Source organism: Ptychodera flava, chromosome 12 (genome assembly GCF_041260155.1).
Source record: "Ptychodera flava strain L36383 chromosome 12, AS_Pfla_20210202, whole genome shotgun sequence".
Classification (NCBI taxonomy): domain Eukaryota; kingdom Metazoa; phylum Hemichordata; class Enteropneusta; family Ptychoderidae; genus Ptychodera; species Ptychodera flava.
Genome location: NC_091939.1, coordinates 5,263,710 through 5,287,618, shown reverse-complemented (window position 1 = coordinate 5,287,618; position 23,909 = coordinate 5,263,710). Strand labels below are relative to the sequence as shown.

At 39.0% G+C, this 23,909-nt stretch overlaps 1 protein-coding gene across 1 annotated transcript in view; it reads left to right on the top strand.

The window, feature by feature from the left end:
- LOC139144776 (neuropeptide FF receptor 1-like) overlaps nt 1-23,909 on the top strand; it is a 42,298-nt gene that overhangs the window by 274 nt on the left and 18,115 nt on the right. Inside the window, exon 2 of the mRNA XM_070715511.1 lies at nt 9,983-10,102. The gene's annotated coding sequence lies outside the window, so the exon portion shown is untranslated. The remainder of the gene's footprint in view (nt 1-9,982; nt 10,103-23,909) is intronic.

Sequence of the window (23,909 nt, the reverse complement as noted above, 5' to 3'; positions counted from 1 at the left end):
AATTGATTTTAATTTCCTATATGAGTTTTTTCAATCTGCCACAAATTGCAATGGCATAAGATTTCATACGCTACGTTGAATGCGGTCCAGCCTTTCAACTGCGGCCCACAGCAACAGAGCCGCTTGTTCGGTGCGATATTTCCATGTTTCCATCTTTCGAACAACGAATACGAACCGTAAAGTCGACGTACGAATTTGTGACAGGATAAGTAGAGTAAAACTGACCTGAAGGCGGGCAGGTAAACGCGCAGAGGATATATGTTTTCATAGTTAGGTATCGTAGCAGGTACCTAGGTTTATTAGTAAAACACTTTGCTTCTTGGTTTGTGAGTGTCAGACTTCGTATTCAAGGTATAATTGTAATTTATAAAATCACGAAGCATCCTTCTCTTGGCGACCTGTTATATACGAAGAGTTTATTCGACATGATGGCATGTTAAAAAACAGCAGTACTGATTAGGGACCGTTCAGTTTTTACGGCCGGGGGGGCCGGCAAAATCCAGGGGGGTCATCATAATTTTGGAATCCGCAAAGGGGGGTCATCACTTTTTCACTGGTAGGAAAGGGGGGGTCACCACATTTTCAAAAACATAATACCTACAATAAAGTTCACTTTTATGCCATGGCCATGATCGACCCTCTTTACCGGCGGGCTGCCTTCGGCGGCCCACTACAATAAATATACTTTATGTATTACCCATGACCCTCTTAACGGGCAGACGCCTTTGGCGGCCCACTCCAATTAGGGTTACTTCATGCAATGGCCATGATCGACCCTCTTTACCGGCGGGCCGCCTGCGGCGGCCCACTACAATAAATTGACTTTATTGTAATACCCCATGACCATCTTAACGGCCGGACGCCTTCAGCGGCCCTGTTCAGTAAAGTTTACTTCGTGCAATGGCCATGATCGACCCTCTGTTTACCAGCGGGTCACCTTTGGTTGCCCACTAGAATAAAGTTGACTTTACGTAATGGCCCATGACCCTCTTAACCGGAGGGCTGCCTTTGGCGAACCACTCCAATAAAGTTTACTTTATACAATGTCCATGGACATAAGTTGTCTATGGAAATGAAGTTCAAAATTGCCTTACAGTCGTCCTAATTAACAGACGTTTGCATGGATGTAGCTGAGAAGTTTGTGCACTGGCATCTCTGCTACACGAATAAAGTGCGCCGCGTACCGGAGTTCAAATCCAAACCGTGAGGGTAAATTTGACATATGGGTTTTGGTTATTTTCAGCGGGGGGGGGGGGGGGGGGTCATCAAAGTTTTTCGTCTGACAAAGGGGGGGGGTCATCATTTTTTTCGCGAAAAATGCAGGGGGGTCTATATTTTTTTGAACACCGGCGACAAGATTTTGCCGCCCCCCCCAGGCCGTAAAAACTGAACGGTCCCTTACATCAGGAAGACGAGGACTTGCTTGGTCGCAGGTAAATGTTATGATGGAAGCAGGGTTTGGCGGTAACATGCAGGCGCTCAAAAAATGTCTGTCTATAAACACCATCATTTCATAGGTCAAAACAATATTGACGGTCAAAACGGTGACCATAGGGAAGAACAGATTGCCAAACAATATTGATATGTCATCAGGTTAGAAGTTTTACAGCAGTTTGTCATTCATGAAATGTGCAGAAATTGTATCAAGGCAGTTAACCTTTGACATTCACTATACCCGAACATTTCCCACCAGCCGCTTTGGGCTTGGGACTGGATTATTTTAAGTATTCCTCTTGCTGTGCTAACTGTCTAAGAAAAGTATAAATGCCATAGTTCAAGATACGAAAGACGGGTTAATGGTTTGATGGTAAAAGCGTAGGTAAGGAGGCTTTACTTGCTACTCTTCACAGCGATGTCATCGATATTTGAGTCGATATCGTATCGTCCTCGGTACAAGATCTATACCCCACGTAATCCGACGGTTGTGAAACATTTCAGGTGGCAAATAAACTCAAGTCTGGCAATTAAACTCAAGTCTGGGAGCGTTCAGTAGTACACTGTCGACTATTATGGCTTATGAGTATAATTGTTCATCGAGCAATGATATCGGAATTATAATGTTCAAGCCTTGCGTGATCACAAATGCGACAGACTTACATACGACTTTTGTCGCGCTGCGACGTTTCGGGAAAATCTCAAAAGGGTCTTCATCTGTCTTGACCCACCACAGCGTGATTTTTAAGAATAATTAAGGCGTTCAATACGATTCTATACAGCGCGATCAGAATTTTCTATTATCAATATAAATTATCATACTTGATGAATAGAGCGAACGACAAACGTTGTAGTTTCTATGACAATTCATATAAAATTAAAATACATCGTCAAACTTGTAGCAGGCATCCTGAAAACGCCTGAAATTATAATCTTTTGGATTTCTTTTCTTGCCATTGTGTATGCTGTTTCCTGGCCGTTGTCATGGCATCTACGAATTATAACGGGGGGCGTCTTGAAAGAAAAGTAGGCTCGGCTGAAAGCACTGAGCAATTAGTCGCGACATAATAGCAACAGTTCGCACACTGTAAAGAATTCACGTTTGACTGCGCAACGGATAGAAAAAGCGGAATGCCTGCGTTAATAAGCTATATAGAGCTGACATGAAAGTTGTATTAAAGTATGGTTTAGCTCATAAGGACACTACAATCGATCCTGGCGTGAATGAATAATGCAGCCTCACTTTTGATGTCATGAACTCAACAAAAAGTGATATTAAGAGTGTTTAGAGCAACTAACCAAGGTCATTTAAGTTGGGCTTATTGACCGTTAACCTACATAACTGATTGCTCTCATCCAACTATTCGTAGATGTGTATGTGTACGCGTATGAGCTGTATATATAACGGAGTTGGCGTTTTTAATAGTGCACATTTGAAAGGACACATAGACCTAGAGAGCGAGACGTTGCACGATTAGTAATATATAGTAACATTAGAAAAAGATGGAAGGGGAAACGGGAGGAAAGTGATTTCATTATCCTTGGTAACATATGTATTAGACCAAGATTTTCTTTCATCACCATTCTTGTTTGGTGTAAAATCGTGCTAAAATATCCTATGCGCATGCTCAACCTTTCCGAGGTAAAGTATCCCCAAAGGAAACTACACTGAACGGCACTTTGGGAAAGAAATCCCACTTAAGAAGATGTTGTTGCAGTATTTTTATAGGCTATACTATAGGAATAGTTGTTCATCGACAAAAGTGTACACATGAGGGTTAAACTTTATGAATATTTTAATTATCCAAACAAAAACATAAAACCTCCTTCATTTCACATTATGAACTGTCTGTATACCCTGCTTTACCATACCATATGCTTTTTATATAGCACATATTGAGCACACATTGATGCTGTGGTTCATTTCAAAAAAGAAGGACACTCCAGTCGACATATATAGCACTGTTTTGACAGGAAATTTAAACTGACATCCTAAATGAAATTAGGTAGTGTTGTAAAAGGCTCAAGTATCAGCCTTTACTGATACCAAGTTTGACGTGAAGGGTCGGGATGGCATCGAGAGCGTTTAAGGGTTTACCCTACATATTTTTACACGCAATGACGTTTACAAATTAGTAACCGTTTGTTGTTTTCCTCCTTGAGAACCGGAAGCTTGTTTGATGCTACTGAGCTATACAAAGATTTTTCTAGATAACACGTTGATAATTTGTTGTTATCAGCAGTCACAACCCAAGTACTCAACTGACGGTAAAGTCAGTAATGTATTACGTCATTGATGTAAGTAGTGTATCCTATACGGAGAAGACATTTGTCTGGTACTAGACAAAGTGACCATTGAATTGCCGAGACTTGTCGAATACCGAGGGAGGTTACCGTCTGCATTAAATCTAAACTCCTGCCGCGAAACGTCTCGAGCACTTTCGTTACTGTGACGCAGATGCAAGGAAGTCTGATAAGCAACATTTCGTCACTGGCGGCCATTTGCAAGGAATCGGAAATTCGTATAAAAGGGATACAATAATTTTCACACTTTGAACATTCCGGCGCAATCGTTTATCTTTAAATGTCGTGCGAAATCGGGACTCCTGTCTTGAAAATTGCTCATTTCTTTGGTTTCTCGTTCCTACACTCTAATCGCTATTGCCACTGCTTGGCACTAGGTGATTAAGTTTTACTTCATGAAAAATATGAATGTATAGAGGTAACAAGCAAACATCAAGAATCCTTAGATAAATTTCTTAGTGCTATACTCATATGAAGCCATCGGAATCGACCAGTAGTCCTATTCTGCACACCATTTGATAATCACCCTATAGTATGGATGCTGTAAGCTGATAAACCCACCCTGGTTGCCATGGAAAGAGAATGCGCCACATCAAGTGCGCGAGTTCTAAAAGACCGTGTTTTCAATCTTCATCAGCAAAAGAGGAGGCATTTGAAAACCACAGAGAAAATCTCTGCTCAAATCGAATCATATCGATGCAATTTGTTTATAATATATTTGAAATGTCTTGGGAATAAACTATTCAAGGTACAACAAAACTAAACTGTGAATTTTCGATTCATTTAATCAATGTAAAATGGTGTCATGACCTCGTCAATAGAGGTATACTGTTTGCTTCCTCTCAGTGGACCGGGAAATGAATTGTTTTTTGGGATCTGAACAATATTATCATCACGCTCAGCCTGCCATGATGACGATCATGACTTCGCTAGCTAATCAGGCAATTGTAACAGACGTCAGAAGTTGTCAAAATTATCCACAGAATGGAAAATTAAAGATCTTCGAATCAAATGAAGACATCTCGAGGAAGATGTGATTTAAAAATCACAAAAGTCCGGAACCTGAGTGCTTGGACGTAATAAGTAAACACCCATGGGCATCGTGATTTCGTTTACATGAGAGAACTATCGCACTATCATTTCTTTACGTTTCACTTTTGATAGAAGAAACAGCGTTGTTTGACTTCAACTTGCAATTACCTCCGGTAAAGTTGATGTCAACATGTCCAACTTACTCACAACGCCGAAAAATAGGCAACCTTGGCTGTACAATGTGATTAGTGAACCAGTTTTATTAGTTGAATGTATAACACATTGAATACATTGACATCACTAACAAAGCAGAGCAAATATCGACAATTTACAGCTTGCATTCCCACCGAAGAACGGACCGTGGTTTATGCTGGCAGGCATTGAACAACAGATTATGATTTTGGATATTGTCACTGCCGACCATTACGGAGATATAAGATGTACAAAGTAACGAATAGGAGCTTGTATAGACACACTATTATTTTTGTAATTTCAATCATTATGGTAGTATTGTTAGGTAATTGGGAAACAGCGGAAATTCAGATTATCAGATAGCCGTCCGTCTGATATCAAATGATATATGTCGCCCCTTATTCCGAATTGTTACCCGATATTGTTCAGAAAAAGACCATCAAATGTTTCAAAGAAAAGCGATGTACACTTCTCGCGCTCGTTAACTCTCGTACGTACGCATCTCTCTCTCTCTCTCTCTCTCTCTCTCTCTCTCTCTCTCTCTCTCTCTCTCTCTCTCTGCGTATGCATGCAACACATATGTGTGCTTCCCGATAAATTATAACGGTGATGAAATGAGTCGCGTGAGCAAAAATCCAAACCTACATTTCCAGTCAAAAATAATAAACTTTTGTACAGATCTACACGACCTAATGTCATATTCTATCTATGTGGACCAATGTGTATGGATATCGTTCTTTTGAAAAGCAATATCTTTAAGATCGTAATTATATCCACAAGGAAACATGAGAAAAAACTCATTAGACTTTTTCCAGTTTGTGCTGTGCGTAAAAAGATTAATATCACACGCCAGGTATTTGCTGTTACAGTATTGGAATTTTCCCAGGGGGCAAGACAGATGATTGGAGAATACTCTAATAAAGATGTTAATAAGTGTGAAATATTTGCATGATGGCGTATCAATAACACTCTTGATGCACAAATTCTGTGTATCCGCTTGGTCGGACACAATCTATCGGGCATGAACCGTAAAAGGCAATAAATTTAGAACCGCTTGGGAACCACTCTGTGGGCACATCAGTGTCAAATTGTACAGCAGATTCTTCGATGCAGATACTTCGGCGGGATTTCATTATTACCCGTAACATGGAGGAGGGACCGTGCCTTTAACAGGCCTGGTACCCATAAAAAGATACGCAACTGTCTTAATAAATACACCAGTACAATTTCAGTGAACGGGTAAAACTTTAAACACAATGAAATAATGACTTTATATCTGATGACTACATGAGTCTGTATACTGTTTTCTCATTTGCATACTTGCCTACACGTAGGTTTTCATCGATGACTGTGACTTACTGGCTGTCCAGTGTAGGAAGAAATGAGTTTTTTCTGTTCCGTGATAATTCGATAACGTTTTACAAGTTGAACCATAATGCTTGATATCCTTCAAACAGCTGTCGTTATCTTCAAATCCTCAGGGAAGTTATTATGTGGTCATAACGTGCATGTCATCAGTACCATTGAAGTCTTCCTCAGGGGATTTGTCTATCAAGTGAGAAAAAAATGATAAATGCATCCGCACATTCTATTCAACATGGGCGACACATTTATGTCTGTTAAACATTTAGATACTGAATGCTATTACGTCATGATCGGCATTACAAATGATTAAAATGCAAGTTGTTTTAAGAGATTAGTATCATCTCCGATATAAATTTAAGACGCTGTAGAAACAACTGTGATGACAAATCTTAAAGATTATTTTATCGATATATTATTTGATCTCTCGTTACCCTCCTTAAGAAAATAATGAATCGACGGCTTAGCTGATGCTCAATATCATTCTTTAAATTTGTCGTCTTCAGCCATTGGACTGTATGGAATTTCGTAACACGGCGCATGCTTATTTTGTGCTGTGAGTCGCTGAGAAGCAATTTGGCAAGAAATTAGACGAAACTAAATGTAAAAAAAAATATTTTTCACAACCTTTTCCCCTGAATGAAGAAACAGATCGTGAAAAGTGCCCCGGTAAAGTGACCATAGGCCGACTGTCGTCCAAAGCTTTGGAACGATGGCGTTTGGTCGATGAGCGACGAGTCGGACCAAATCCTGCATTCTACTGGCGCAAGAAGTTGAAGGGTTCATCGATAAGATTAAAGTGCAACAAAACACGTCCATTGATACGATAAAGATATTTTTACTCCTTTTCCTGAAGAAATCGGCACGTTTACTGCAGCCGTTGAGAACTTGACCGAAAAATCAGTTACAACGTATTGTTGCAGTGCATAAATTAAAGGACATCAGATTTAAGCAATAACCTGGGATAGCAAGAACGTTTGTTTGTAAAATAACTATTGTTGCCTGTTCCTTATAATTCTTCATAGACGTGCATGACTAGAAATATATTGCTGTCATACCGAGAAGGCACAGTAGATTTTATTAGGCCAGTTCCGCAAAATCTTTGTATAGAACGATTAAATAGTATGCCATTGCGCAAATAATTCGTACCTGTTAACACATTGTCTCAGCTCTTCTTCAACTAGCTGTCTTATCCCTAAACATTTTCCAAACAACAAAATACCTAGCATGGTTGTGATGTTAGTGTTTTGTTTACGTCAAGCATAGACCGGAGAAAATCTACCGGCAACTTTTCACACATTTTCTTCGGGGAAATAGCAAAGTGTTTCTAGATATGTACGGCCCTTTTAGGTAATAAACCGGCGCTGTTGCCCTCGTTAATAGGCGTTCACTGATGTAGAGCCATATATATGCTGTGAATACGAGTATTCGTTTTAGCCTTCGTGCAGAAACATACATGAACAGTAGCAAGCAACTGAAATAGTGCACCGAAATTTACAGATTTCCATGCCATCTGAACATTGAATGATGCCAGCAGCAAAATGATTATCCAGCGGGATATCAAGCCACAGTAAGAATTAAGTTCGACAAGTGACGAAAACTTTGAGGTTGTACTTCATTGAATGATGAATCACTTTTTCATTTTATATTCAATGTTCAAACACATCGCCCTGAAAGACGTGATCTTCACCTCCCGGATCCCATCCATTATGAATGTCTTCACTTGATTTCACTGTGAGGCGGAGATGGAAAATCAGATTTATTTCTGCTACCAGTCACAATATGCGGAATGTTGACCTTGACACTGTCACTTGACTTAGGGCTACATGTGACAATAGAGCTGTCATTTTGAGTCTTCCTTCGCACAGTTATACATTTAACAAAGCTAACAGAGTGCCAGGGCACATTACAATCAGTAAATCGCCAGCTCTTTTTTACTTAAAGAAGCGCCTCGGAAGTGAAGACAAACTTTTGCTCGAATTTTCCTCAATGAAACTTTCAACAATCCTCTTACTACATCAAGAATAAAAACCAGGGGTACAGTGCAAAGTTTAGTGCTAAAGAAACAAATTACCTGACGATTTTTCGATATTTGAAATTAAAAATTGCCGCCATCCTCTATGGAGAAAAAATACCATTTTCGATTTTCGAAACACTAAGACGGTGATTATTTTTCTTCTTCCAAGAGCTTTAAAATAAATCCCAGAAGTGGCAGATCGGTGGCGCTTCAATGAGTGACTTTCTAAGGAAGGGTTTGCATTTTGTCGGTTGGCATCAAATAAACGCTCACTTAAAGTTAGTGAAAGGAAACTAGCTACACCTTTTGATATATTTTGTCTTATGGGAAAAGATTAGATTATCCTCGAACTCTCTTCAAGTTATGTAGAGGGTACGATATGCAATTTATCGTTAGGGACGATATGCAATATATCGTTTGGTTTACAAATTCCTTTCTTCTCAGGACTAAAATTATGTCGTGCAGAAAAATTTACCTCATATTTAGGCTGTGTTGACGTGAACACTTGGTATAATCTGACATGATTACCTGAGTAGAGAAAAGAAACTGAATTAAAGGAGACGGAACATAAATCATGGAAACGAATAAAAATTAAGAGCGTGTGCACTATGTCGAGTGGGAAATCAGGGCTTTAATTTGCGCTGGAGACCCCACCGAATCACTGCTCACGTTGATGGGTGGCCGTCCTATTTGCAGATCACTCTTTTCTGAACATTGTACATCACTTTGTGAATGTTGCAGTCGTGTTGCGGAGATGAGTCCCCGTAAAAAAGACTGCGTTATTACCACAGAAATGTGAAACATCGGATAATCGTGTCCAATACCACTATAATACTCGCCTACGGTCGAGGATTACTGCCATTATTTCATTTCCTTTATAATAATTATGATTGTTCGCAAATTGCAGCTCCGAAAAAAAAACGTACACAAGAATAGATCATGATATATCTTACTTAAGTTGAGTCTCCTATGGTTAGAGAATGCACGAGGCTATATCAGATTAGTGTTATTTGTTGTGAAGATTATGATCAGTTGACATGAAAAAGATATCGACATTCAAAGCAAAAGAAAAGGCAGAATATGGCAAACAGTATCATTTCTTTGGCCTTGAATCAGTGTGTAGCTGTTTGTACAGCAAACTGGCATTGACCTATTGTGGCACCATGACTGGCAATGAATGGAAGATCCCTTAGTCACGAAGAAGTCGGATTCAAATTTTCAATCTATCGAATCGCGGTGTAAATGTTCTCTAATTTAGGTACTGACATTGCTTTAAAATCAACTATTGAACTTTTATCAGCTTATTCATACTTAACAGACCTATGGCACCTTTAAGGCTCTGGTGCCGACGGAAATAATACATTTTCACCCTTCGTTGATGCAAAACATTCATTTCCAGACATTTCCAGACACTCTATAAAAGGCATGAAATTTGTAGTTAGTTTTGTTGACGAGTGATTTTGTGATGAAAAACATGAGTTACAGACAATATTTTTGAAATGACCTTTACTAGGTTTTTCTTTGGCGTTTACATCTGTTGCCCAGGGGCTGTGCAGGTTTTTTGTATTTTGCAACATGGCCTGATGGTGCCAAGCATACAGGCGTCAAATAATCTCATTTCCTTTACATGTATAATTTCAGGGTCACCCGAAATTGGTTTAAACAAAAAAGGAAGCATTGAAGGCAGGACGGGAGTACACGGGCGATCCGCATGGGCAAAGCCAGTCAAGAATTATCACCCTCGACGCGAAGTGTACATCGGTAAGTCAATATGTTATCGTAATGGCAGAGACGGTTAACCCCGTGTTGCACTGATGACTTTCTGTGTTGGCTTGAATACATCCACTGGGTTAGATGGAGAGTTGAATTACAGACGCTCGGTTTGACTTCTCGCCACCCAATCAGTTCCGATGCTGCGAGAATGGCGATTTCATTTATGGTTCTTCCAATGGGCATTGTCCTTCCATTGAAGTCACAAAAATTAACGTTTACAGGTCGGGTGGGCGATAGCGCTCGGGGAAATTGAAATATCAGAACCGCATTAAAAACTGAGTCGTGGGCCAAATTAAGAAAGTGAACAAAATGGAACGTTTCCGCAGGGGAGCGATGGAACATCTGTGGCAAGATATGACTATTAAAGCCGTTAATAAAGTAAACGGATGAAGTCTGTCGCTAAATGTAACTAACTGTCAGGGACGGATGAGAGCTAAGTTGCCAGCTATGACAAGCGATATCAATGTTATGTATGTGTGTACGTCTATGCCTATACGTGTCGACAAGGCCCGCTGTCACTGACTTGACAAGTATTGTCGCAGACTAGGCAATCGGGATGTGTTTTTGCGGATATATCAGGGTGCTGGCGTTGATATTGTCATAAAACGTTCACGAGTGGACCCTTCCATCAATGTTTAATAGATTCTATGACGGCTTGGTGAGAATTTAACTACATCTGTACGTATCGGTTGTGGCATTGATTTTCAAATAGAGACAAACAACTTCCAGCTAAAATGATTGACAGAGTCAAACGGTCGGTCCGATGAAGCCGTCCCAGATACGCAGAGGTTTGTCCATCCATAGACAGTTACTGTCTAAGGTCCATCCTCACACGTTACTCAATTCGAGAAATTTAGTTCTTCTGCAGATGCAAGGTTTATGCTTGCAGCTTACTGCTCTGCCTCCATCACATCCTACGGTCTAAAGCTAATCTTATTTGCTTACTTGTAAGTTCATTGACAGACTTCCGTACAGCAGTGGATTTATATAGAATGATCATTTAATGTTGCCGTTCGGTCTTAGCCCATCGCTGAGCTTATTCCTATTATATAATCATTTTCGAATGGTTCATTTGGAACCCTTTAAGTCCAAAATATTCATCTGATAGACTGATCGTGCTGTAATAGATGGATAAGAACAGCCCGAAGATAATGAATGTGAGTCAAAATGCCATGTAATATTAACTACTCCGTTCAGCATTCGTGATTCAATCAATCTGATGATTCCTGTCTCGGGAGAAAAGCCCTCTTACAATACGTGACAGGGTGGTGACACGTACATTTCTTCACTTAAGTACCATCAAGTAGTTGTTTCTCAGGTCTTTAAAGTTTTAAAGATACTATGCGGGCACTGTTACTTTGGGCACCTTTCTTTGTCCCTGTCTTGGCGCGGCGGCAAACTCGCGATGCCGTGAGATGTTTCTCGTGTTAAGTTAAATATATATTGTCTGTCGAAACGGTCGGCCTTGGTACACAGCATTTTAAATTTGTTAAACATGGACATCAGAGACATAATCAAATCCCCCAGGTAATGAGTATGCCTTTGAGACATGAAAGGTTGCTGCCTAAAACTTGCATCGGAAGTATAGCTGACATAACTATTGCATTATCCTCATTATCAGAAGCTTCAGTATCAAAGGTATAAACAGAAAGCAAAGGACATGCGCAGTATAATTGTTATTTAATAAACAAGATATGCAAACCATACCATGTATTTCGGGACTTGTGTACCCGTCTTGATCTAAATCACTTTGGGCATGTAGTCCGTGGTATAATCATCACTTGATGCACCGAGCCTATCAATAATACCACAGAGATCCACAGAAGATCCCTTTAATACCCATCCACGAAGCGTTCTTTTGAGGAGGCAATATGGCGTAGTGTACAGGGTACCGCAGTCATCAACGAAGGTAGGTGCAGGGTACGTTCCAGACCCGGGTAGGTCCAGAGTAGCGTCCTCCTCATCGGAGGGTGACGCGAGTTGTTGTGTTGTGCCGTCAAGTAAAGACCTTTGCTCCGCTTTGCTTCATTTGGTTTTCGTCTTTTGGAGGAGCGATGAAACGACTGGCCACATTAGCACAAGCGGCTGTCGACAGTCTATCGCATACCGTTTAAATACGACTAGTGTGCGACAGTTGCACAATGCCATGATGAATTAAATGACGATTAAATGGCAAAAAACTCCATGGGGAAAAGTCATGGTAATCAAGATCGGAAAAGAAGTGTTTTTCTGTGTCGAAAAGGAGACGCAATAAAAACTCAGACATGTCTCCAATTGTATTTATGCGGTACGTGATCAATCATTCTTACTGGCCCGTATGTCCCTTCGTTCAAAGTCGGAAACTTGTCGGAATACAACTTGCCCTGTAAGACTTGATGGCTAGCCTTGCGGAAGAACTAAATGTCTGACGTAGGCTTTAAAAACTTAAAGAGGCATTTAAGATCATTCCAAGTATGTGTATTATTGGTCCAAACGTGATGCAATAGTTTGGTTGCAATAATGAAGAACAGAACTAAGAAAGGAACATTGCACAAGCAAGATGATATCTTGGAAAAACATAATTACAACTTCCTTCAAATCAGCATTGTGTGGATTTGTATGGATTCAACTATGTTATCACTCTGCGTTTGAGCTTCGCAAATAAGATTGAGAAAAGTGAATTCCGCCTTTCCAGTTTTCTTATAATTGTACCACTGCGTCGTAGGACCACAGTCATCCATGACCTCTTGCAATCCACCGCTGTGTGGGAATAAAATACGCTCTGACGTATTTGCGCTCCTTGTTATTGCATATCTTATCAGTGTTGACGTAATTACGCATAAAACAAAAAAATCATACTCCGATCTTATGAGTATCAGTGACGTTTTTGTGTATGTCGTCTTATGTCCTGCGAGTAATATCAGCAATGCCATCACGCCACACGGTAAATTCGCCAGTGACGTACGTACCTTTAAGATGTGCTCAATTTTTTTATATGAAATGATGACACACGCTATTCACCAATCTCCAAACTTCAAATAATTAAAAAAATACTTTAAATTATTGCGACAGTTATATTTCACTTTGCCTACCCCGCCAATATCAAACCAACTCATAAAATCCTACAATGAATTTTCTCTACAAAGTTACATCTGAAGGAATTAAACAACACTTGAACACACGTATACTGGCAGCTGATCGTGTACCGCTGGAGGGGGAAATATATTCAAAGGCGAGGACGCGACTCAAAAATTTCAATCAGTCTCCTCTTGAAAATGATTCAGTAAATCTTATCGCACTTGCGACCTATGGATGCAGGCGATTTTGGAATTAACAATTATTTCTCTGTGGATGGCAACCAGCTACGTGCAAAAAGATTCATTAGGTTTCTAGAAGGTGGTCTATTGTGCCTTTTCTACTTGTCAGAACTCGTTTGCGTCACATAGTTTCTAAAAGTACGCAAGCTAAGTATGGACAAAAACATGGCTACCTTCTGACGTTCAAGACTTGAGTGCAGAAAATTACAGTTCCCTCGTTTATGGAATTTCATATCATTAACAGTGCGATTATTATTTCCTTCGAGCGAATTTATTTCTGATCAAGGCAGATCTTCTTGTGAAAGACAGATATCTCTTTTGAATATGTATCCTCTTTCTGACAAGGAGAAATTCTTAAACGCACTATTTCAGAGAGGCAGAAATGCTGCACACGCTTGAAATTTGCTCATAAGAAGATTGCAGCGAACAGCCAGATTTGCTTTGAGAGTGATATTGGCCCGTTTCTTGCAATTACGAGACCACTGTCCTATCTGTTGCAATGCTATGCATGAGACTATCGGGCGGAACGAGATTGAAGTCCACCGATAGCTGCTCGGTACGTATCTTAACCCGAGCGGACACCGGCTGCTCGATATATCAGGGACAGTAATCATACTTCTTTCATGACACTGATACTTTTCTTGCTAGTATATATTCCATCGGCGATATATTACACCGTAGTAATTGAACCAATACTGTCACTTGGCCAACATGAGCATGAAAATTAAGATCAATCTATAATTACGGCCGTTATGTCATTAGCAAATTCGAAAAAGAATCGGACAATACTGCGAAATAAGATGAAAATGTTCTCAATGAAGTTCTGTCTACTTTTTCAAAGTAAACAATGTACCAGTTCGTCTTACAGTTTTCAATCATCGGTTCAACCCCTACAAGAGAATACCGAAGACGCGTTTCGTGTTTCAAGGCACAGAAAATTGATTAATATTCATGTCGGGTAAGGCAAATACAGTCGACAAAATAGCAAATCTGTCTGTAATCATGCATTAGTCTGTGGTTTGCTCAAAGGAGTTCGTCTTTCTTTCCCCGGGCAAGATCTCGTTATCCCCCTGAATGCGCTTCCGCGAGCCGATATTGGAATTAAATTCGACTGACAGTTAAATGCGCTCAATAATTGTTACGTCAATGTGGATACACACTGTTGGAAGTAATTTTCCAACGATACCGAGGTCTCCCAATTGTTGTCGATTTCGTACAATTACGAATCAATTCCGAATAATGCACTGTAACATAAAGTGAATTGGAAACTCCACAAATGGGTGTAATGTTGATACGCGTGGACAGTTACTCAACAATAAACCAACTTTCTGAACCAGAAAATTGCTTTTCCGAAATGTTTGTGACAGTCTTGTTAATGTATCAGCGGATCAATTCAAAAAGTGGGGAAGTGATGAATTTTACACTACCTCGTAAAAAAAAGAAATATCAAAAGAATGAATTTGTCCTAGGAGACGGGGAAAAGTCATAGGTTACCATGGTCAAATGTTGAGGTCAAATGTTGAAACAGAGAATGGAGACGATGAAAATGTACATCTTAACATTAAAATTTAATATTCGACATTAATTAATAATTAATTCATCATGGCTTTATGATATGGCATGTGCTCATGAAAGCACATTTCGGGCTCGGACAGTCAGCAAAGAGCAGCTTGTCAAGCAGGAAATGATTTTTATGCGATACGAAGCCGTACAAAATTATAACGATGGAGAAGTTACATCATGTCAGCGGATGCTAATCCGCTCGCAAATTATTTTGATTTAAACGAAAACGCCAACGCCGCACTTCAATGTCACGGTGGGTAAACGCATGCGTAGAACGTACATTTCACTGCATGAAATATACAGATTTTGAACCACTCATAGGGCACGAGCATCGGCCAAGTTATCAATCCGGCCGTAGACGAGGTCGGTCAACATTATTCTGTAACAAACGCTTCAACTCAAGTATACTATAGGAGACGCGAAGAACATTCACCACTGTAATAGTTTCACGCCTGGTCGCCAAGGTACAGTACGATACCTCTGGAACTACAGAATGCTAAACCTTAATCACAATACTTGACAATATCAGTCCAGTTTCGTTCTATTGCTGTCAGTTTTCTTCACATTAACTATGATGGCATATCTTTGGACAAATACCTATATTACACAACGTAAACAGATCTATTTTCACCCAAAGAGTTCATTATTGTGCCGTCAAATACTGGTCTCCGAGGTAATAAGCAAATGTTGTCGTTAATATCAATTCTGTCCTTCACTGGGCTTAACTACATTATGAAACCTCTTAGTGACTTCCTTGAAGGTATGCAGTTTTATTGTCTTTTTTATTAAACATACATACATACATACATACATACATACATACATACATACATACATACATACATACATACATACATACATACATACTTGTACTGTACATATATACACACCTAAGTGAGTATTAAATGCACGATGTTGGTAAGCACATTTATACTAAAACATGTTATAACATTTGTAGTTCTTAGTAACTTCCTTGAAGGTATGCAGTTTTATTGTCTTTTTTATTAAACATACATACATACATACATACATACATACATACATACATACATACATACATACATACATACATACATACATACATACATACATACATACATACATACATACATACATACTACATACATACATACATACATACATACATACATACATACATACATACATACATACATACATACATACATACATACATACATACATACTTGTACTGTACATATATACACACCTAAGTGAGTATTAAATGCACGATGTTGGTAAGCACATTTATACTAAAATATGTTAAAACATTTATAGTAAATGGCGTTGCATGTATTCTAAACATAAATATACATGTAAATACACGTTAGGAGCAAAGATGACTTGAGTACGATATTTACATTTTTGATGCTTTACACCTTTTAAAAATCCGTTATCAAGATCAAGGGTTAAACTGCTCTACGTGGAATGTTGATAGGACTTAAATGAATTGTATTTATGATTTTATAACCAGAAGAAACAAATACCATCGACATGGTGAGAATACACATGACATGTGCAGCTTCCGCATTCCAAACATTGCAGTCACCAATCCGTGATTCTCGCAATAGCCCTTTGTTGACACCAATAATCACCGTTAACTCGGTGTTCATACAAACGAAGCGAAAAACTCACACGCCAAAGACGGGTCTATTGGAATTGCTTGAAAAAAATTTAGATTCTACGGCCGTAGATAGCATCCCTGTTATTTTATTAAAGGCACTGTTCGCTATCTTTTGAGATTATACCTCTTACTTGTTTTCATGTGAGCAACTATTAAAGTTGTTCTCTCTGAAACATGCTAAATTTTCCAATTCATCGTAGCTGTACTCTGCTTTTAGATCTAACATATGCTCCAATGATGTAATTTTTGGTACATACCAGAAATTATGTCACCAGCACATTTTCATGTTATTTATGTACGCACACTCTGAGTAGAACTCTGATACTAGTAATTGCTAATTTCACTGTTTCGGTAAGCATAACAGCATAAATAATCGGTCACATGAAACAAATAAAGTAACCGAAATTATTATAAAAGAAAGCGATCCTTCCCATTTAAAGGTATACAGTCACCTGTAATCTAAATATGCCCATATATGGTCAAAGGGGCGTTCCTTGATATTCAAAATACCCAAGTGAGGGCGCTGTTTTTAAAAAAGGCCACCCGCTTAAAATCTGTGATTGGTTAGATTTTCTCTTTCCATGGTAACTGTGGCAAAATCGGAATAGGTGACAGTATACCTTTAACCGTAGATTTCCAGAGAGGTCTTCACAATCATGAGTGGTTGTTCTTCTTTACAGCTATGGAAGGTTTCAATTTGATTCTTTATTCTACTTTTTTGTACTCAAACATTTCAAGTTGTTTAATGAATAATGGGGATCAGTACAAGGTACTTTGACCTTGTCAAGAAGGGGGTGTTTGGGGCAAAATGATCAAATTTCCTCATTGTTATTCATTCTTTAGTTGAATTTTCATCTAAATTGTATGGTTTGTTGGATACGGAGCTTTAACATGCTTCTTGTGAAGATGATTTAAGTGTCATTTTCTTTGCTTGTCTTAAATTCTTATTATTGACTTTCACAAAAAGACTTCTCCACAAATCACTTGAAAAGATTCACGTCTATTGATCAAGTCGATTTTAATATACTTTAGGCTCAAAAACCACAAACGAATTAAGACTGAAATCTAATCAGAAATGTAAATGCAATTGTATTGAGAGCTGATAAACAACCCGTGACCTTGACAACTAAAACACATACGCCCCTGATATGTAAATGTGATAGCACTCACGACGGTATTTCCCTTGGAGGCATTTTAGATTAAAAAACTGCTTTCTCCTGTTTATGGTAGAAATACTCTCTATTGAGTTTCTAATGGTAATCATGAGTTCTTTAAAATATTTTTTTTCTCGGTACCCATCGTGATCGTGTCAAGTTCAAGATATTATAACAACACTTCGATTTGAACACAAATACGCACAATTAGGGCAAAAACACATTTTTTGTCATCGCAATGTACAAAAAGACGATCTTATTATCAAAGCTGTCGAAAGTGCATTGAACTTTCCATACGAGGATGCATGACATGAACTTTAATTGGCAGAAGTTAAACAAGCGTAACGAAACAATGTCTCAAAGGTGTTCAGGCGAACGATAGCCTAACAAATACTCATGGAAACGTACAAAGAATCCAAGCAAATAAAATTTTATATTGCGTTTGGCATTTTAAAGGTCCCTATACAAAGCACAGAATAGCCAATGCATAAAGGTTAAGGTAATATGCGCCTCGAAAGTGAAAGACTTAAACTTTTGCTCAAATTTTCCTCAGTGAAACTTTGAACCATTCTCTTAACAAAGCAAGAATAAAAATCAGGGGTCACCGTGCAAACTTTGGTACTAGAGAGACAAATATCTTGCGATTTATCGATATTTGAAATTCAAAATGGCCGCCATCCCTGTGTCAACTCTATGGGAAAAAATAAAATTTTCGATTTTCCAAAAAACTAAGACGGTGAAAACTTTTCTTTCGCCAAGAGCTTCAAATGAGCCCCCACAAGTGGTAGGTCAGAAGAAAATTGAAAAAATTTGAAGGCCCGAATTTCTGTCCCCGAGGTGCGTTCTACCTTAAGCCACACTTAAGAAGATATATTTGTTCTTGATTTATGTACTTCTTGGGACCTGTCATTATCTGCTCTGGACTACAAAAAATTGAGTGGTCGGAGAAGCCGTGGAGATCTCTCCCCCGTTTACATATTGTCATAAATTGATGTAGAGTTGTAGAATAATATTTGTCTGTATTTGTGCAGTATGATGGATGATAGGGTGTCCACGCGGAAAGCAGAATGAATCTAGGTAGTGGCAACTGATTGTGGTTTCTCTAGCCGAAGTTGCCTGTCAAAATGTCATGGAAACTTTTCATTTGCATAAACGAAGTTGATTGGATCTGTAGCATTTGGATAGGGAAGCTGATGGGGGATATAATGTAAACATGTTGCTCTTTTGTTGTTTTAAAAATGGCAAGTTCTAGTTGTTTTATTCCAGATAATGGAATAAAATGTGGAAATTTGACATCACCGGTGCTGAGAGACATCGTCAATCAGCAATAAATGCGTTTGTGTGTCGCTATATCCTACGGCTTCTTCGTTATTCGCGACGTTAAATTTGAAATTGTTTTGAATTAGGCCACTTTTTAAAAGTCTGAGGGCATTTGGAGGAAAATTTTCCTCATCTTGTACATCTACAGAGTTTACATTTAATCACCATAGGGTTATTGGCTTCCGGATCTCAGAATCTAGGTACAGCCATAGACCCTGGAGTTGTTTGAGCACTGTGGTTTGGCTATTAAAATTGATGTTATGAATTGGTTATAACGAGGAAGCACCGGCCATTAGAAGGGTATGGTTAATGCTAGCCAGCGTGGGCAGGGTGATGATTACTGTATGAGTGTCGAGTCTTTAAGCCTGCATGAGTCTATTACGCAGATGTACCAGTTGTCAAGCGGATGCGTAAACTGACGGTCCATCTTCAGGTATGTCATCATAGTTTGGGATGTCGATTGTGAGCGTGGAGAAGGTTAACCTTGTTTACAACACCGCTACTGATTTCTTTTTTAAATTTCAGCTTTCTTGTTAGCCAGACATTTGCTTGTGAAAGATCTAAGAGCTGTTATCAAGACATATCTTTGCCGCCTGACTACAAGGTGATGCTGTTTTCAGAAGAAATTTGAAGAAGCAGTGTTTTTCTAAGCTTTTATAAAACCAGTTTGAAAGGAGTAGGCCTATATGCGAGTACTCAATCGTAGGGCTCATGATTTTATATGGTGTGAGTTACCCATCATGCTTTACTGTTTTCATAAAACGCTGGAGTAAGATTTTACAGCTAATGTCAAGGGTTGTTTCAAGTTCAAGTGAGTAAAACATGACCCTAGACTTCAATAACCGTGCCTGCACGTGGCGACACAAAAGATCGTAGCGCTACCCGACATATCCATACACAAACCTCAGAACAAAGAATATGACCACATGAATAATTTCCGTAGGTACTTATCGCTGGAGATGAAAGAAGCTTTTAAATTTTCGAGTAGCTGTTTCCGTTTCTGTTTGCAGAAGATGTGAAGGCTTGGTCGCTCTTTATAATTAGGCGTTTCATTTATGGAAAGCCTGTTGAGGATTTCTTTGCAAGGAATTATAACGGCTTTTCAGAATCCGGCACGATTCCGTGCTATCTTTGCGACTAACACATCGAAAAAGAGAGTACTCGACCCTATGGTAGTGCTAAGACATTTCCCTTCCTACTTTGAATCGCAAACGCAAAAAAAATCACGAAAAGTTTCTGTTTTGCTGCTAAGTATCAGAGAAACGTGTCTATATATAATCGTCGATGGTTTTTCTCATTCAGTTTTATGTAGAAAAGGGTCTTTGTGTTCTGCGGATGCGTTCTGTTGAATTTCTTTCCAAGCTGTAGCAGTCAACAAAACGAATCACAAATCTTCCTGAAAGAGAGGCCGACTTGACCACTCAAATTGACCGCAAGTGATATTGATAGCGTGCCATTTTCCATTTAACCTGGCTATTGACTAACTTTTGAGAATGTGTTTAGTGTGAAATAGAGATGAAATAATGAACCCAGCTAGCTAAACTTATCTGATGCAGTTTCCTTCTGGCGGTCAAACTAATCTACGTAGTCTTTTGTCTATACCAATAATTCTCTGTATAGACTTACTGACTTGCAAATTAAGTTGGGCTGTAACAGTTGCGAGTATCCGACAATCCAGAAATCGTGCCAGAGAATCTTGTCAGTCAGAGGAAATTTTTTATATTAAGTTGCACGGCTGATATCTCTTAATTGCTTTGTATAAAATCTGGGACATTTTGTTTTGGCATACATATACGTACATACGTACATGCATACATGCATGGTGTGTACATATCCACATACACACGTAAACATACGTACACACGTATAATACGTATAAATTCATCCATCCATTCATCCATGGCCAACCATCCATCCATCCATCCATCAATCCATCCATCCATCCATCCATCCATCCATCCATCCATACATACATACATACATACATACATACATACATACATACATACATACATACATACATGCATGCATGCATGCATGCATGCATGCATACATACATACGTGCGGACACCATACATACATACATACATACATACATACATACATACATACATACATACATACATACATACATACATACATACATACATACATACATACATACATACATACATACATACATATACATACATACATACATACATACATACATACATACATACATACATACATACATACATACATACATACATATACACCACTTAAAGGGACAAAGTCGGCCATTTTTCATGAATTCTGTTTGATGCGAGATACCACTACTTTAAGAGGACTGTGCTTGTGCAACCATTTTCTAACACAGAATAAAAGAGAAAATATCCTAAAAAATGATGATAAAGCCTCTTTTGAAGTCTTTGCTGTGTATTTGGCGTTTTTGCTCATTCCCATAATACGTATATACAGTGAATCGTTTAAATGTCTAGCCCTGCAATAGATCATCACTTACGTTTCCCGTATGGTGTAAAGACTAGGGAATTGTCCCAGACAATAAATTCAACCATTCGATGTCTCGTGCAAAGCTTGCAATCGAGCCTGCTTTCAAGGTACCGACAAGACTTTGCTTTTAGTCCGAAGCAATCAGACGCTGTTGACGTCATGGACTAGTCGCGTATCATGCCCAAGACTTGGCTTTCAACCGATTCTAATGCTCCATACTGTCGATTTTTTCGTTTTGTTTGCAAAACGAATGCCACGAAACATGTTTCACAGTCGGTTTGACGGTGCAATGCTCTTTCAAAATCGTCGTGTCTCCAGAAATAACCGTCACCACTTTTACTGATGACGTTGAAACAAGTAAATGCACTTAATTGATAAAAATGTCTTTGTGGGCTAACAGATTTACAGTTTGTCTGCGACTCAAAAGCTACAGCTCTTTTTATGCTTTAAAGAGTAATTTCTTTCAGCTCTTGAGAGAGCCGTAAGGTGAAGGTTTAACGATTCTCACATAGCATAGTGACGGGACAGATATTCACACAAATCGAAGTAGCTCAGCATCCGAAAAGATTCCAACGTTGAAATATTTCAGGTTATCGGGTTGTCATTTATCTTGAAAACAATGTCATCTTATGCTAAGTTAAGATGTGAGCTCATGTTCTGGTCTTCATTTTAGTGTTTTGTAACTTATTAATAACAAGACAGTGGCGTGTTTAATCTACTTGTCGCCCTAATTATGCAATTCACAGCCAAAAGCGGTGATGCATTGTGTGGCATGTAGAATGTGTCTCGGGGACAGATTGACGGTCTCTGAGATTTTCACAATACTTTTTCTGATTTACCACTTGTGCTGGCCCATTTGGAGCTCTTGAAGTAAATAAAGTCCTTGCTGTCTTTTTCTTAAAATTGAAAATGGCAGCCGTTTGGAATTTCCAGCCTCCGTAAATCTTGAATGATTTCTTTGAACACAGGCCCCGATTTATATTCCTGATTTCAGAAGACAATGTTTGAAGGTTTCGTTGAGGCAGGTTTTAGCAGAACTGAAGTCTGTCAGTTTCAAAGCGTATATTATCTTAATGGCGCTTGCCGGGAAAGGACGAGACCAAATCAAAGAATTGCATAATTGCCGTCCTTCCTCGAAACGTGTCCGTATAAAAAAGGAGGGAAGTACCACCGATGTGTAACAAGGCATTACATGCGAGGGAAATTGTAACGTTAAACGATTTATAACAGTGGGAATGGATTAACCCATTTATTCCCGGCACTTCTAAGAAATGAATGATAATCTCGACACTTCCTTGCGCGAAGTAATAAATTTACAAGACACACTGTGCCGAGTGACATTGCTATCTTGAGTCAACCGACCGAATCGGCCTTGCAAATTCTCACATGCTGTGGCAGAGTGCAATTCATCCAACTCGTCGATTATATGCAACCGTCCTTCTTTGTTAGATTATCCGATACATTCGTGGAAAGTTTCAACTGCGTGAAGAATTTGCAAAGGATTCCACTATGATTATTTTTTCCGCGAAAGAGAAATCGGATAGTTTTCAATCGGATTCGAACCCACAACATACGGCATCAGTCGCCTAGCTGGGAGGCCACAGACAGAACCAGTCGGCTAAATCTCCACTCCCAAAAAAGAGTGGTTCAATAGCCGGCTAAGTTGTTACATTTTTCTGACTGAGACCGCTCAACACGTTGTAGAGTTCGTGAGGCACTCACGCACGCATGCTCACTATCATACATCGCACATACACACATGGTGCAAATGGTGCAAAACGAAGTCAACTGATTATTAAGAAAACATATTACTTGAATATTCTGAAATGATTATTTTTTTATACCAGCGAGTAACGAAACTGGATTTGAAACTATCCGTTGTAAAAGATGTTTATCAAGGGACTTCCATAATTTATTCTGTTTGTGTTTCCTGAACGTGACAGCACATTCGAGAATGGTGTCTTCACGTCTTTGGATCGGCGAAGCCACAAAGTCAAGAGCTCGTTTTTTCACTTTACCGAATTCAGCAAGAAGGGAAGAGAATGGAATCGCTTGTGCCATTTTCGGCGATCAAAATGTGTGATCCCAGACAAAGAGAAACACTGTTCTCTTTGAATGCGGTATAATATACAATACAATTGACCTGTGAGTTCAATTTTTTAAGCTTTCATTGTACATTTTAAACGAACATTAGACCACACAAGCTGGTATTAATCTTTGATAAATAATACCCCTGGCGTTCACATCATATCTCTAACTTTAAGATTATGCGGCAGAAAATCTCTTCAGATAATCGATCCATGTCCGATTTCCACCGTTGTTTAAGG